At 44.5% G+C, this 17,597-nt stretch overlaps 1 long non-coding RNA gene across 1 annotated transcript; it reads left to right on the forward strand.

The window, feature by feature from the left end:
* Positions 1 to 631: 631 nt before the first annotated feature.
* Positions 632 to 11,346, forward strand: LOC132388826 (uncharacterized). Its single transcript, XR_009510351.1, has 3 exons — positions 632 to 702; positions 4,314 to 4,565; positions 11,222 to 11,346. It is a non-coding gene; the product is annotated as an uncharacterized LOC132388826 (long non-coding RNA).
* The last annotated feature ends 6,251 nt before the right edge of the window (positions 11,347 to 17,597 follow it).

Below are 17,597 nucleotides of genomic sequence, written 5' to 3' on the forward strand. Positions count from 1 at the left end.
CCACCACAGAGGGCGGTGAGGACTCGGTTATCGTCCTCCCATAAAACAGATGCCGGCAGATGTGTGGCGACCGAAGGGATCGAGGAGATAGGGATCGGGCAGAAACACATGGCTGAGATGGGAGAGCAGCCACCACTTGTTGACGGTTAGAGGGGCTGAATGGCCTCCTACTGCTGTTTCTCACTTGATGTTTCAGTGTTCCTGTCCAGTGAGGCCGGAGGAATGTGAATAGAAATTAATGTTTATAAATATAGACTGATTTAAATGAAACCTGCACAATTCTGGCTTGGCTCTGAATTGTGTGCCGGACCGGTATAGAATTCAAACCCGTAACTGTGAGCCGGAGGAGGAATGATGGGGACGGCGAAGATAGAGAGGAATAATTTAAAATATAGCTAGTGAAATGCGGTGGAAGTCGGGCAGCGTGTGAGGGGCGAGGAGCGCAGTCAAGGAGTCACGTGGGAGATCCTCCACCCGTCACGTGATACCATTTTTCCGTGGATCTGTGGCATCTGCAAGGTTTGTTTCCGAGGCCCCGCCCACCGCCCTGAAGCCACGTGGACGACATCGCGCATGCTCAGTCTTGGGTGGGCTGTGTTTCTCGTTCTTTTTTGCAGCGGGTCGGCTGTGGGTTCGGGAGGGGTTCCTCGCCCCCCTGGGGCGGACTATTCTCTGCGGGGCAACACCAACAATTTCCCTTCGGTGAGTGTTGAAGCCTGTCCCGAGCGGGGAGGTCTGATGTTCGGCAGTAAGTCCCTTTAACTTTCCCGAACAAGAGAAAATCTGCAGTTGCTGGAAATGCGAGCAACGCGCACAAAATGCTGGAGGAACTCAGCCGGCCGGGCAGAATCCAGGAAAAGAATACAGTCGACATTAGCGGCCGAAACCTTTCGGCAGGACTGTAGAATAAAAGGTGGGGGTGGGGAGGGAGAGAGAAACACAAGGTGATCGGTGAAACCTGAAGGGGGAGGGGATGAACTTTCCCGAACTGGCGGCCTCGCCTCACTTCCTTCACAGAATCTGCCGGGGTCGGTCCGGGTTGTGAGACCTTCACACCGAACCGTCTGAGATGAGCCGCCCCTCAGCCCCTGTTGTTCTGGTCCTATTAGCAGGATGAAGTAAACATATTTCCATATTGTTACTGACAGAGAATGGTACAATTTATGTTCCGTGTGTTATCTGAATTGTCTTCCCTGTGATCCTGCCACAAGTCAGTGTTGATGATCAGAGGGATCTTAGACTCCAAGTTCATCGCTCCCCGAAAGAGACTGCACAGATTGATCTGGTGGTTAACAAGGCAAATGGTGTGATTATCTTTACTAGTCGAGACATTGAGTTAAAAAGTGGGGACGTTGTGTCGCAGCTTGATAAAACAACTTAGACCACATCTGGAGTGTTTCATACAGTTCTGGTCGCCCCCATTCTCGGAAGGATGTCGGGGCTTTGGACAGGGCGCAGAAGAGGTTTACCAGGACACTGCCTGGATTAGAGGGCATGAGCCATAACGAGAGTTTGGACAAACTTGTGTTGTTTTCTCCTGAGCGGCGCAGGCTGGGGTGAGACTGGATGGACGCTTACAAGATTACGAGAGGAATGGATAGAGTGGATAGACGATATATTTTCCCAAGGTTGAAATACCTAAAGGAAGAGGCCATCCATTTGAGGTGAGAGGGAGTAGGTTAATGGAGATATCAGGGGAGTGTCTGTTTTTCCTCACGGAGTCTGCTGGGTCAGTCACTGGAAATTGCTCCCCAGGGCAAATTCTGATTGAGAAATAATCACTCTGCACATGCTCACAGCCTCCGGATGGGCGGTGGTTTTTCTCCCTGGTCGTTGTTGGAGCGGATCGTCTGCGGGGAAGAAATCAGATTCTTATCAGTGAGCACTGAGACCAGTGTCGATTCTGGAGGTCTGACGTTGGGCACTGGGTCCCGGTAACTTCCCGAACTGTCGGCCATTTACTCATTTACCAACTATCTGCGGTCCTCAAAGACGGACACACACTCACTGAACTCTCCCTGCGAACTAGCAACCCAGGCGTTCAATCTCCACAAAATTAACATGGCGAATTAGTCTCAAGGCAAAAGGACGCCTATTTAAAACAGAGATGCGGAGGAATTTCTTTAGCCAGAGTGTGGTGAATGTGTGGAATCAGCAGAGAGGGATGTGGAGGCCAGGTTGGGTGTATTTAAGAGGGAGATTGGTAGGTTCTTGAGTGGGTACGATGAGAAGGCCGTGGAGTGAGGCTGAGGAGGGGGAAAAAAAGATCACCCTGATTGAACGCCAGAGCAGACTCGATGGGCCAAACGGCCTAATTCTGCTCCTATGTCTTATGGAGCCGGTTTATTGTCGGGGAGACGCGCCCACCGGTCACGGTATCCTGTATTCCGCTCTGATTTTGCCGCAGATCTGCCGCCTGCGGGTTTTTTTTTCCCCGAGGCCCCCCACCCCTTCCGGCTGTGATCTGAAAATCACATCGCGCATGCTCACAGTCCGCGGAATGCAATGATTTCTGGCTGGCAGAGTCCAGTCACCATTTTGGGCTGATGTGGATTTGCAGAACCAACATATTTTACCGAGGGATGGGAAGTCCAGAAAGAGTTCATGTAGGGGAGACTGTTTTCTGTGATGAGCTGATCTGTGTTCCTAACTTTGCAGTTTCTTGCAGTCACGGGTAAAGCATTCGCCATACCAAGGCATGAAGTGTCCGGATGGGAAATATTTTATGATGCATAGATAACATTTGGTGATGGGAAAAGTGTAAATGCCAACGTTCTTACGGTTTGTTCTAGCCTTGCTATTTTGGGATCTTTTATACAGTAGTATTGTGGTGGGCATTTGGTCCATAATGACAGACAAGGCAGCTCATTGAACTCAGCAGTTTTATTGTGATAAACAAAATAGACCAGCCAGCACGACCCGGAGACTGAACTCAACCAGTCTCCGACAGACGGGAGGTGACCATCACACAACCCGGTTACAGTTATGGGGACCCACAAATACACAAGCAAGTAACTGTATAATCCAAGCGAAAACGTAACAATAAATGAACTGGAACATCCCATCATAATCCCACAAAAGCATTTTAACACAAGAACAATAAACAATGATGTTCATTAGAAATGTAATGGCGCGCTGTCGACCACATCCCCTCCACCCCCGCGAGAGCGTCATAGTATGTATCATTAATGCAATATCTGTGCCTAGCTGGAGCACCATCAGTGATCGCCCTTGATCCCTTCTCCCGCCTAGTTCCATCTGCTCATCCCTGCCCATCTGGGTCAGCCTCTGTCCAGTCTGTATCCCATCGACTCAATGATATATATCAACCATCTTTTTCAAACTCTGTCCAGTCTGAATTCCACCACCTCAAAGATATATATCAACCATCTTGTTCAATGTCTGTCCAGTCTGTATCCCACCACCTCAATGATATATATCAACCATCTTGTCCAACCTCAGTCCAGTCTGTATCCCACCACCTCAATGATATATATCAACCATCTTGTTCAACCTCAGTCCAGTCTGTACCCGACCACCTCAATGATATATATCAACCATCTTGTTCAACCTCTGTCCAGTCTGTATCCCACCACCTCAATGATATATATCAACCATCTTCTTCAATCTCTGTCCAGTCTGTATCCCACCACCTCAATGATATATATCAACCATCTTGTCCAACCTCAGTCCAGTCTGTATCCCACCACCTCAATGATATATATCAGCCATCTTGTTCAACCTCAGTCCAGTCTGTACCCGACCACCTCAATGATATATATCAACCATCTTCTTCAATCTCTGTCCAGTCTGTATCCCACCACCTCAATGATATATATCAATCATCTTGTTCAATCTCCGTCCAGTCTGTGCTGCCTGGGGTGATGGTAGTGGCAGGTACATTGGGAGTTTTATTTAGATCAGCACATGAATGCGAGGAAAATGGAAGGATACGGACATTGTTCTGGCAGATGGGATTAGTTTAGTTTATTTGGCCATGTCATTAATTGAATAGACTGAGCACTGTCCTGTACTGTTCTATGTTCTGTGTCTCTATCAAGAGGTTTTGGAGCAATGGGGGCTAAAAGAGTGAGTGGGAACAACAGGTCAGATGGAGCTCAGTGTAGTAAATGTGAGATCACGCACTTCTGTAGGTTGTACTTCTGTTCGAGAAACTGAAACCCTGAGTGCGTTTAAATGCAGAGTTTACGTGCAGTGGGTAGAAACCGAGGTGAAAGTTACATTGTATTTATTGTAAGAATTATTGGGTATAAGAGTGAAATAACAGTAACAATTATTTGTGTTTTGTTGAGATTGTACCTGGAATATGGTGTAAAATCCTGCTCCCCATACTAACACGGATTATACAGACCAAAGAACAAACTGCCGGTAGAACTCAGTGGGTTGGGCAGCGTCTGTGGAGGAAAATGGGCCGTCAAAATTTCAAGCTGAGACCCGCCCTCTGGACTGAGAGTAGACGGGAAATCCGTTCGTTGTTGAAGCATATTGTCAGCGTGATCGGGAGAGGAAATGGGTCCTCCGGGGGAGAGTTCCGATTCCCACCGGTGAGTACTGAGATCAGTGTGGAGTCGGGTGGTCTGATCTTGCGCAGTGAGTCTCGTTAACTTCCCCGAACCGTCGGCCATTTATTCAGTGATTTTCCAAATATCTGGGCCCCTGAAAGATGTAAACATTTCACTTAACTCTCCCTGCGGAAGGTCGCAATCAACAACCCAGGTGGTCAATTTCCACACAATTAAAATAGTGAATCACGCTGAGGATAGATTGGCGTCTATTTAAAAAAGAGATGCAGAGAAATTTCTTTAGCCAAAGTGTAACGAATATGTCAAATTTTAGAGGCATCTGTGGAGGCCAGTTTTGGGGTATTTAATACTGAGAATAGACGGCAAATTGAGAAGATACGTGAGGGGTGGGTGGGTATGTGGCAAGAGCTGGGGAGTGAGAGGTGAATCCATGTGAGAGGCGAGGTGGAAAGGTGGAAGTAGTGACAGGGGGTGGGAGGTAAGTGATGGGGGAAACACAGGGCTGCGGTCATAGAAATTAATTCAATAGAGGATTAACAAAGAGGCTAGACACTGCAATGAAGATTCACCAGACTTATCCCTGGAGTGGGAGGGGGAGGTGTCACCATATGAAGAAAGATCAAATGCGATAACGCTTTCACTTAGAGAATCGAGGACTGAGAGCTGAACATTGAAATGTACAACATCATTACCGGTTGAACCAGGGGTCCCGCTCTGTGGAAAAGGGGGTGAACTATCCTGCACTGTGATAAATTAAATTGAATTGATTTTATTTCTTACATCCTTCATATACATGAGGAGTAAGTATATTATTGTTAAGTCTCCGTCTAAATGTGCAATGTGCAATCATAGTAAGTTAAAGTACTTTATAATAAATAGAGCGGTTAATGTTATATAGAGTAGACTCAAGTCAGCAAAGGTTCATCAGACTGTTGGCATGGTGGAAGAAGCTGTCCCGGAGCTTGTTGGCCCTGGCTTTTATGCTGCGGTACTGATTCTTAGTTAGTAGCAGATGGAATAAACTGTGGTTGGGATGACTCTGGTCCCCAATGATCCTTTGTGCCCTTTGTGCACAATTGTGATGTACATGTCCTGAATAGTGGCAGGTCCACAGCTACAGATGCGCTGGGCTGTCCGCACCACTCTCTGCAGGATCCTGCGATTGAGGGAGGTACAGTTCCCATACCAGGCAGTGATGCAGCCGGTTAGGATGCTCTCAATCGTGTCCCTGTAGGATTGGGAGCCCCATCCCAAACTTCCTCAACCGTCTAAGTTGGAAGAGGTGCTGTTGTGCCTTTTTTCCCCACACAACCGGTATGTACAGACCACGCCCGGTCCTCGGTGATGTGCGTGCCGAGGAAATTAAAGCTGTTTACCCTCTCAGCCCTATATCCAATGATGTCAACAGGGTTTAGCCCATCTCCATTCCTCTTGTAGTCCATAAACAGTTCCTTTGTTTTGGGAATATTGAGGAAAAGGTTGTTTCCTTGACACCACTCTGTCAGAGAGCTAACTTCTTCCCTGTAGGCCATTCCGTTATTGATTGAGATTAGACCAATCAATGTTGTTTTGTCGGCCAATAGAATTAGCAGATTGGAGCTGGGGGTGGTGATACAGTTAAGGGTGTACAGGGAGTAATGGAGAGGACTCAATACGCAGCCCTGAGGGGCTCTTGTGTTGAGCGTCAGAGGGTGGGAGATGAGGGAGCCGATTTTTACAACCTGCTGGAGATCTGACAGTACGTCTGAGATCCAACTGCACAAGGCAGAGTCAAGGCCGAGGTATCTGTAGATTTTTGTTGAACCTGAATGGAACTATGGTGTTGAATGCTGAACTGTACTCCAAGAACAGCATCCTGCTATAAACGTCCTTCTTCTCCAGATGTGTAAGGAAGGTATGTAGAGTTGTGGCTATCGAATCAGTTGTCAATTGATAGTTTCAGACTAAACACATTGATGAAAGGAGTGCCATAGATGTATATGGATTTCAGCAAGGCATTTGATAAGGTACCCCATGAAAGGCTTATTGATAAAGTAAGCAGGCATGGAATCCAAGGGGTCATTGCTTTGTGGATCCAGTATTTGCTTGCCCACAGAAGACAAAGTGTGGTTATAGATGGCTCATGTTCTGCATGGAGGCCGGTGTCCAGTGGAGTGCCTCAGGGATCTGCTCTGGGACCCTTACTCTTCGCGATATTTAAAAATAACCAGGATGATGAGAAGGAGGGACGGTTAATAAACTTATGGATGACTCAAAGGTTGGTCGTGTTGTGGATAGTGTGGAGGGCCGTCAGAGGTTACAGCTGGACATTGATAGGATGCAAATCTGGGCTGAAAAGTGGCAGTTGGAGTTCATCCCAGATTAGTGTGAGATGGTTCACTTTGGTAGAATAAATATGATGGCACAATATTGTATTAACGGTAAGACTCTTGGCAGTGTGGAGGATCAGAGTGATCTTGGGGTCTCAGTCCATAGGACACTCAAATCTGCTATACAGGTTGACTCTGTGGTTAAGAAGGCATACGGTGCATTGGCATTCATCAATCGTGGGACTGAGTTGAAGAGCCAAGAGTTAATGTTGCAGCTATATAGGACCCTGGTCAGACCCCACTTGGAGAACTGTGCTCAGTTCTGGTCGACTCACTACAGGAAGGATGTGGAATCCATAGACAGGGTGCAGAGGAGATTTACAAGGATGTTGCCTGGATTGGGGAGCATGCCTTACGAGAATAGGTTGAGTGAAGTCAGCCTTTTCTCCTTGGACCAACGGAGGATGAGAGCTGACCAGATAGAGGTGTACAAGATAATTAGAGTCATTGATCATGTGGATAGCCAGAGGCTTTTTGCCCAGGGCTGAAATGACTTGCACGAGAGGGCATAATTTTATGGTGCTTGGAAATACGTATAAGAGATGTCAGGGGTAAGTTTATTACGCAGAGTTGTGTGTGTTTGAAATGGGCTGCCTGCGGCAGTGGTGAAGGCGGAAATGATAGGGTCTTTAAAGAAACTCCTGGATATGTACATGGAGTTTAGAAAAAAAGGTAAACCTAGGTAGCTGTTAGGTAAGCACATGTACGGCACAGCTTTTTTGGCCGAAGGGCCTGCATTATACTGGGAACCATTTCAGCCTTGGGAAAAAGCCTCTGACTGTCCATACGATCAATGCCTCTCATCTTCCACACCACAATCAGGTCACATCTCATCCTCCGTGGCTCCAAGGAGAAAAGGCCGCGTTCACTCAACCTATTCTCATAAGATATGTTCCCCAATCCGGGCAACATCCTCGTAATCTCCTCTGCACCCTTTCTATGGCTTCCACATCCTTCCTTTAGTGAGGCGACCACAACCTAGCACAGGCTGACCAGGGTCCTATATAGCTGCAGCTTTACCTCCCGGCTCCTAAAATTAAATTCCACGATTGATGAAGGCCGATACACCATACGCCTACTTAACCACAGAGTCAAACTGCGCAGCTGTTTTGAGCTTCCTATGGACTCAGACCCCAAGATCACTCTGATCCTCCACACTGCCAGGAGTCTTACTATAAATACTATATTCTGCCATCATATTTGACCTACCAAAATGAACCTCTTCACACTCATCTGGGTTGAACTTCATCTGCCACTTCTCAGCCCAGTTTTACATCCTGTCAATGTCTCATTGTAACCTCTGATAGCCCTCCACACTATCCAAGCATTTAGCAATCACGTGGGGGTGGGGTTGGTCAAGAACATTCATTTGCATCACGTTCCAACTTAAGGAAGTAAATTGGAGTAGACAATGACGTTTTGGGAGAAGATGGAATGTGATGGTAGATGATTGTTTCCATTAATCGGTGCTTATGACCAGTGGAGAGCCCCAGGAATGTAGTTGGGTCCGTTGCTGTTTGTCATCTTTGTCAATGTTTGGGATGATAACGTTTTTAGCTTGATAAGCACATTTGCATGTTACACCAAGACTGGGGGCGGAGTTGACAGAGGCAAATTTTCATCGGTTATAGTGGGATCTGGAACAGCTTGAAATACTGCGCTGAAAATTGGAGATGGAATTTAATGCAGGCATGTGCGAAGTGTTGTACTATGGTAGGTCTTACACAGAATTACTTTGTGCAGGGGTGCAGGAACAACGCCGATCCCGATGACTTTAATCAGGTTTACCTCACTAGTGGCTGTCTCATCACTACACTTTAGAACACTTTCTAACATAAGTGACTGAGAAGCCCCAGTGTCACGAATAATTTTCACCTGTACTGGGGTTGTCGCTTCTTTCACTGACACAAACATATTTGACATAAAATGATTGATTCCCTTCATAGCTCGTTCAGACCTCTTAGCCCCCGATAGTGTTTCTTCAGAATGTTCAGAAACCCATGAGTGTTTCAACACGTTGAACGGAAACATCTGGAACTGCCTCCTTTTCCTTCTTTTTCTTCAGAAGCAAACAGTTAGCCATTACATGACCAGCTCTCCTACAATAGTGACAAGTAAGACCAGAATATTTCTCCTTCAATTGCTTTCCTTCACCCTTACTTTTGTCACCAGACCCAAACTTATTTTTTGGTTTACCCTGACCGTCCATGCTGCTCTTTTGTAAGGTCTTACTCGGGGTAAACTTAAATTTGTGTGTTAAGGCAAACTCACCGCTAACTTAGCAGACTCTTGCAAAGTGGCAGCGTCGTTCTCATCCAGATATCTCTTTATGTCATTAAGGACGCACCTTCCAAATGTTTCAATTAGAACCAACGCTTTCAAGTTGTAAAATTATCATTCACACTTTCATATGTATACCGTCGCTGGAAAAATGCAGACATTCATAAGCAAATTCCACATGTCTGATTCACAGTTTTCTTCAACTTTCTAAACCTTTGTCTATAGGCTTCTGGAACCAGTTCATGGGTTTTAAGCAAAGCCTGTGTCACTGTCACATAATTAGCTTCATCTTCAATTGATAGGGCCGAGTAAGCTTGCAAAGCCTTACACTTAATTACACTCTGTAAATGGGGTGTCCAGCATTCGTCCGGCCACTGTAGAGCCTTAGCCATCTTCTCAAGATGCTGAATGGACTTATCAACCTCAGCCTCCATCAATTGGAGGGACCCGTTTAACTTCTTGACTGGCCACAAACGGTATAACCACGTCCCTAGAGCCAGGCGTTTGCCTCCCGAGACCTACCCTCTCTATATATATATCCAACTGCCTTTCTTTGTCTCTTTCTCTATCCTCAACCTCTAATTCGAATCATCTAACTTCATTTGTTCCAGTCGTAACAGGGTCTCAAGTTAACTTTCAGGAAACCTCTCTAACACATCTCCCTCAAGTTCCTCCTTGTGTATGTAGTGCTCAGCTATTATCCACTGAATCTGTACCTTTTTCATGGACCGTTTTACATCAGTAAGTTTTAGCTCCTAAGCAATGGCCGACAATTCATCTTTTTCGGCATTCTATAATATCTCAGGGTCTGGTGTTGCCAGAAATTCCCCACCATCTATTTCTACTGATCTCCACAAACAAGTAAATCAAAAGGAAATGGGTATTTCCCTTTATACTATCAAATAGATATTTAATCTTTCAGTAAGCTACATTTGTTCACATCGTGGACGAGCCCCCAATTTTTGTTACGAATTATAAGGGTTTATAAGAGAATCCGCAGCAATAGGTTATACACTCAGTCAGGTTTGAATGTTCAAACTGTTATATTTATTAGTATCTACTCATAATATAGTAACTTAACGAGATAAACAAAGTTAACAGTGTTATGTGTATATATGTATAACGATCAAGCTTAAGAGCAGTTATTAAAGTCTTAAGGTTCAAATGGTAAATTAGTAAATTTCAGTAATCCACGGATGAACTGATGATTGGAGAGATATTTTGTTATGCAGAGTGGAATGTAGAGAGAGGTTGATTCGCGTCGAGTTCCACAGGTTTCACGTTGGTTTAAAGAGATAACAGTCACCAAAGATTACGCCCGTCGAGTCGCTCCGAATCCCCATACGAATTATCACCAAATGTGACCTGTCACAGGAATATGTCTTTCAGGGGCTGCCACACAACAAACCTAGGCAAGGGTCAACACTCGAGAGATCCCACGGGATATTGGGAAAAAAAAAACACTCGTATGGATTATACGAAGTGGCGGGCACTTTTCCGTTAAATGATCAAAACACCTTTGTGGACATAGGAGAGTTCCAAACCCCAGCTCTTACTCTCATCCTGTCCTTCTGTGTATAATCTGCACAGGCCACGTCATCCTGTGACTGACGTCATAGCCCCGCCTCACTCAGGTGCTCTTAAACGAACAGTCAGTAACGACCATAGGTTCGTAACATTACAATTATCTCAATCAATAATTTAATGGCATATTGTAGACGAGTTCGCAAGAAAATCGATAAGATTCTTATATTATTTATGAGTAGGACATAAATCGAATAGATTCACGCTCTGGTTCACATTAAGGAATGTGTGACAGAATCAGCAAACGTAAGAGAGTCCAGAGACACACGGTGAAGGGCGCAATTTCGAATTGATGAGGGAAATGTATTCATACAAATAATGCTGATACATGAAACAAGCTGCCTTGGTGGGTTTTATTTCAATCAATTTATGGAATTAGTTACGCACTTATTTATTTAAATTAATTAATGCAGTTATTTTGTTTATTTTAATTCAACATTTCAGAAGTTGTGTTGCCAATCCATAGAGGTTTACGGATCAGATGCTGCTCAATTGGCGCTGTGTGGTTTAGCAACGTATAGCATGCAGAATTACGTCGGGCCGAATTGTCTGTTTGCCAGATGACCCTGAGGCCTCGAATGTGCTGCACAATACAACCGTCATTGTTCACCAATGCACTGTCTCTCTCACATTTTTAACATCATCCAAATGCAGAAGGCTATTCTAGTAATATCTCAGTGAATATAGAATCTATTTTAAGAGTATTCACTAGATTGGTGAAACAGCGGGAAAGAAGGAGAAAAGTCCTAGCGGCTCACATTGAGTCAGATATTCACAGGTACGGGACTGAGAAAACATCCATAACGCTGGAGCAGACAGATACAGAATGAAACCCACAGTCTCACACTGTAGCAGAGACTGACAGATACAGAATGAAACCCACTCTCTTACCCTGTAGCAGAAACTGACAGATACAGAATGAAACCCACACTCTCACACTGTAACAGAGACAGACAGATACAGAATGAAGCCCACACTCCCACACTGTAACAGATACTGACAGATACAGAATGAAATCCACACTCTCACACTGTAGCAGAGACTGACAGATACAGAATGAACCCCACACTCTCACACTGTAGCCGAGACTGACAGATACTGAATGAATCCCACACTCTGACACTGTAGCAGAGACTGACGGATACAGAATGAAACCCACACTCTCACACTGTAACAGAGACTGACCCATACAGAATGAAACCCACACTCTCACACTGTAGCCGAGACTGACAGATACTGAATGAATCCCACACTCTGACACTGTAGCAGAGACTGACGGATACAGAATGAATTCCACACTCTCACACGAGAGCAGTGACTGACAGATACAGAATTAAGTGCTTAAGAAATATTCAAAACAATCAAGTAATGATATTGAACCGGAAGATTTTAATGCTAGCAGATTGGAGATTAGGAACGAAATTACGAGAGCCTGAGAAGGCCTTTGCCAGCACTATTAAGGAAAACGTTAAGGCGGTCTAAAAGTATGTGAAGGCGAAGAGGAAAAGATGTTAGAGAATAGTAGCAATCAATTGTTAGCGCGGAGAAGTGTGTATGGAACCGGAGGAGATAGCAAATGTACTTAATGAATACTCTGATTCAGTATTCACTACGGAAAAAAGGATTTTGGCGATTGTAGAAATGACTTGCAGAGGACTGAAAATATTAAGTTTGCAGATGTTAAGGAAGAGGATGTGCTTGTTATAACGAATGACACGAACCCACGTGCAGGGCACAGGCACGGAGATTTATTTAGGATGCAGACGTGAAGGGCAAACAGGAGGGAGAGCTGGTAGGCAGGAGACGTCGGATAGAAACTATGTTGAATCAGAGCGTCGAGAAAGAAACGGTCGACAAAATTCTTCTTAGTACGGAGAGACAGAGTTACACTGAAGTAAAACTTGAGAACACTTATCTTGGCGCAGAGAGGCGGGGTTTTTGTTTGTTATGCAGAGCGGAATATAGAGTGAGGTTGATTCACGTCGAATTCCACAGATTCCACGCTGGTTAAATCAGGCAACAGTCACCAAAGATCGTACCCGTCGAGTCGCTCCGAATCCACATACGCATTATCACCAAAAGTGACAGTAATATCATCTTCCGGGGGCTACCACACAACGTACCTAGGCAAGGGTCAACGCACAAGTGGGCCCACGAGATATTCGCATAAATCCACTCCTATGGATTATACGACGCGTCAGTCACTTTTCCGTTATGCTTTGCGTACCGATGATCAATCGTCATCTGCAGAAAGTGATTCCTTATGCGTCCCATTCCCACGAATAATACCAAATGTATTGGGTGAATCACGAAAAGCGATTGTCAAGGGCTCCAGGGCAATATCAAATATTAAAGGGCTTAAAGGACATCCCTGTCTGGTATCTCGAAAAAGCCGAAAAAAAGTGATCTCTGATTATTGGTAAATACAGCCAAAGATATTATCTAAGATATAATTTTTGGCCTAAAATTAAATTTCACAAGTATATTAAATAAATATTCCTATTCAAGTCTTTCAAACGTCTTCCCAATGTCAAGCGAAATAGCACATTCTGGTGTATTTGATGAAGTTGTGTATGCAATGTTCATTAACCTCCTGACATTAAGATGCGAAAAACGATTTTTAATAAATCCTGTCTGATCCTCGGAGACAATTTGTGGCAATACCTTCACTAATCTAATTGCTAATATTTTGTAATTATTTTTAGAATTCACATTCAGCAAAGATACTGATGTGTATGATGCACATTCAGTGGGATCTTCGGACTTTTTTGAGGAATTAAAGAAATAGATGCTTCATAAAAGTATTGTGGTAATTTACCTACAAATAAAGCGTCTTTAAAATTCTACATAACCATGGAGAAAGTAAATTTGAAAAAAGATTTTAAAAATTCAGTTGTATACCCATCCGGGCCAAGTGCTTTACCAGAGGTCATCGAAAAATTGCTTTCTTTATTTCTTCTAATGTAATGGGTGCATCTAATGCTAAAAGTTCATCAGCTGGTAATTTCGGAATATACAGTTTCCGTAGAAATACATGCATTATGGTAGGATCATCAGGAAATTCTGATTGATATAAATTGCTATAAAATTCTTGAAAGAAATTATGAATTTCATCATGTTCAACCGTCAAAATACCATCCGTCTACGATCTTTGTTAATCCGACGTTTCAGCAAAGCAGTTATCAATTGGTTAGCCAATAATTTACCCGAGTTATTACCATGTATATGAAATACCTCTTAGTTTTAAGTAATTGATTTTAAAACGGGGATGTTAATGACAATCTATTTTGCACCTGAATTCCAATTCTCTGTTTATAAAGCTCCAGATTGGGAGCAACAGAATATTTTATTTTATCAATTTACTTGATATTATCAATCAATGTACATATTGCAATATTAATTCCGTTTTTCAATCCAGCAGAGTATGAAATAATTTGCCCATGAATATATACTTTAAAGTTATCCCATAATGTCCCACTGGAACTTGCTTCCATTGAGTTAGTTGAAAAGAAAAATGCATTTTGTTCTTCAATGTAATTAACAAACTTTAAATAATAAAACAAAATAGAGTTGAAACCTCCACTGTCGATTGGACCTCTGGCGAGGACTAGGCGACGTCTCCACGCGGGCTTTCGAGTGTCCGAAGTTTTCGTATCGGGCGGGTTCGATTACTAGCCTCCACGTTGTAAATTGCCCAGTGTTCCGTTACTAACATGACTCAGTATAAGAGCTTCATCATACCACTCTGCGCTTCTTTACAGCAGCAGTGTGTTGTGGTCACAGAGATGGGGAGGGAGGATGAATATCGTGATGAGTGGTTGGGGAAAGTGAGATCGCGGATACGGTGTGGGAAGGAATTAGGTCAAGTAAAAGGGGAGGCAGAGGTTAGCGAGATGGCACAGGCTGCTTAGGAGGGGCTATAGAATCTAAGCGCTGTAATCCGAGAATGCTCCGCAGGCAGCTAAATCCTCTAATCGCTCAGTGCATGTACGGAGAGTGTTCTCCAACTAACACTTCCCTACTCATCCCAGTCTCTCTCTTTCAACCCTTGGTGTCTATTTCCCTCACTAGCTCTTATAATGTCCCGCCTCTTTGTATTCACCAGTCTCCCGAACCCCTCCGGCTATCAGTGTCTAAACCTACCTCTGTCACTCCCTCCATTCACTCCCCAATCCCTGTCTTTCTCTCCCCACCTCTCCCTCCCGCGTGTTTCTCTCCCTGCCCGCCGTCACTCCTACCCCACCCATCACGCAGCCGCGTCTCCGGTTCTCCCCTTTCGAGTTCTCTTCCAATCTCCCTCCTTAGTCCGATTCCCAAAAACCTCTCCTCACCCCAGATCTCTCGACTTCCCTGATCTCTCACGACTTCACCGGTCTCACTCCCAGACTCTCCCCTCAGTCTCTCCGTCCCAAGTCTCTGCCTCATCTCTCTACACTAGCTCTGTCATACAATTCTCCCTCTACTCCGCCCCCAGCCTATCTCGCTCAGTTTCCCTCTCCCTCTGCCGTTACTCCTCTCCTAGAATCTCGGCTGCGTCTCTCTCTCTTTCCCGTCTTCTTCTCAGACTCTCGCCGCCATCTCTCTACATTCCCCAGTCTCTTTCCCCGCCCACTAGTCTCTCACATTCTCTCTATCCTGTCTCTCCGTAACCCCTGCCTCTCTTTCCCAGCATCTCCCTCCCTACCGACTGCACCCCTCACCCTCTCGCTTTCTACCGACACCAAACTCCAGACTCCATTCTCTCTCCCTATATAAAATCTTTTCACAACCCACGATCTCTCTCCACACCAGATCCCTCGACTTCTCCGGCCTCCCTCCCCATGGTCTTTTTCTACCCTTATCTTTCTCTCGCTACCTCACGAGTCTCTGTCCCCGTTTCTTTCTCCCCAGTCCCTCTCTCCCGTCTCTCTGGCCAGAGTCGACTCCTTTCCCCGGTAATACTTTTTCTCTTCATTGACTGTTCATGGAATGTCATGGAGTGAAGATGGCGTCTGAACCTAGGTGTTTTATCCTCGAAGTAATAAAATTTACTTGCTGATAAGTGCAGATTCTCTATACCTCACTGATCGCTTTTGCAAGGGTTGATTCTTGTCGCAGTGGCGTTTGCCCACCAACAGGATACGTCCTCCATACAGTGTGACCATCGGCGGGGGGTGGGGGGGGGCGGAGATTAATTGTACTGCCTCCGTACAGGGATCAAATTTCACGACGTATCCCTGTGATATGAAATCTAGTTCTGCTTCTGATTCAATTGCAGTGGGGATGTGTCAGTTTGATTTAGTTGAACGTCTGTCAGAACCTCGTGAGACGATGGGCCGTACTGTGCTGTAATATTCTATGTTCTATGCACTATCTTGTGCAGCGTATCTCACTATTTAACTCTGTTGCTTCATCTGTTGTAATGGGGATCTTTCGCCTCGATACTATACTACAGTGGGTTCATTTAATCCGAATCCTATCCTTGGTCAGAAACTGGAGGCCAGAAATACTGGAAGTCGTTGGAGGTTTGGAGTTGTGTTGAATATTAACTCGTGGAGAATACGGTACCTTCTGTGTCTCTTTCTCTGAGAGTCGAAAGGGTTTATTAAATGTTGTATGATTCCAATTACAGATGTTTGTTAACCATTGAACAAATAAGAGCATGTCTTTTTCTGCGATATTTTGAAAATGTTAATGCATTGCTGTTTTAAAATATAGCACGATGTTTGGACATTAGTGAGTTCAAATGCAAGACAAAGAGAAAGATTATGGCCATGAATGGCTTTATGTGAGTTGTGTGTTTCTATCGTTTGTGATGGAGGGGGGTGACTAAATTAATCATTTTCTTCTCTATGCACGTGACAAAAATTTGTGACACCTTGCGAGAAGTGATTTCCAGGAACTGATGCGAAATTCGAAGGATGCATATCTTTCCGAAATTCGATGAAGTGCTGATGTATGCTACCTTCAGCTCCCCACATCTCACACTCCCAAGTTCGTTAGAATACGCGCTGAAGCGTTTTGCTTTGAGAATTGTTTATTCTGTATTCTCCAATTGCCTGCGATGGTGTTGAAGGAAGACAATTGTGAGACCGGTATTTGCTTTGTTCGCTGTGTTATTAGTTTGGGTCGTTTTGTATATTTCATTTATTATTAATTTCAGAGGGAGACACGGATTTCACACCGGCTAAGTGGACTCAGGGTTAAATGGATCGAGGTTTGATCGTATCTATCCCCGATATCAAAACACCACGATTGAGAGGTATTGGGATAAATTGTCATTCTGGAAGGCTGGCTACTTTAATGAGCACCAGAAGCTGTTCTGAGCAGTTTTAAATGCTGGTTTTAAGTTGTAGGTCTCAACTGGAAAGAATTGTTTTGAGGTCATTGTAGCATTTGCCCTGTCATATGCAAATGGCAGGTCAGTTCAGATAATGTGGCGTTGTAGTCGATAGCTCGGCGATTTGTTTACATCATCAGTCCTAATTCAATAAATCATCCAGTTGCTGCTGTGTGGTCAGATTAAGTCGACTACTTCTCGGAGCACAATAACTGTAGAGTCCAATTGTTGTAAAATGTTTTAAAATTTTACAACTTTTGGAGTCTGCAGTTACCCTCCCAGTTATCCTCCTAGCGGGACGCGGCTGCCCGCTGTCTTCCAGCCAGTATTCACTCTATCTACTACATTCTGTGCCTTCTGTTAGGAAGCCAATTCTGAATCAACACAGGGTTACCTAGATCCTATGTCCCTGACTCTCGATGTTAATACACCGACTATTCAGATTCCTCTGTTTGTTTTATTTTCACTTTTACAAATAATTCAATCTGGCTCATATAGGAC

The sequence above is a fragment of the Hypanus sabinus genome, unplaced genomic scaffold, assembly GCF_030144855.1.
Source record: "Hypanus sabinus isolate sHypSab1 unplaced genomic scaffold, sHypSab1.hap1 scaffold_419, whole genome shotgun sequence".
Taxonomy (NCBI): Eukaryota; Metazoa; Chordata; class Chondrichthyes; order Myliobatiformes; family Dasyatidae; genus Hypanus; species Hypanus sabinus.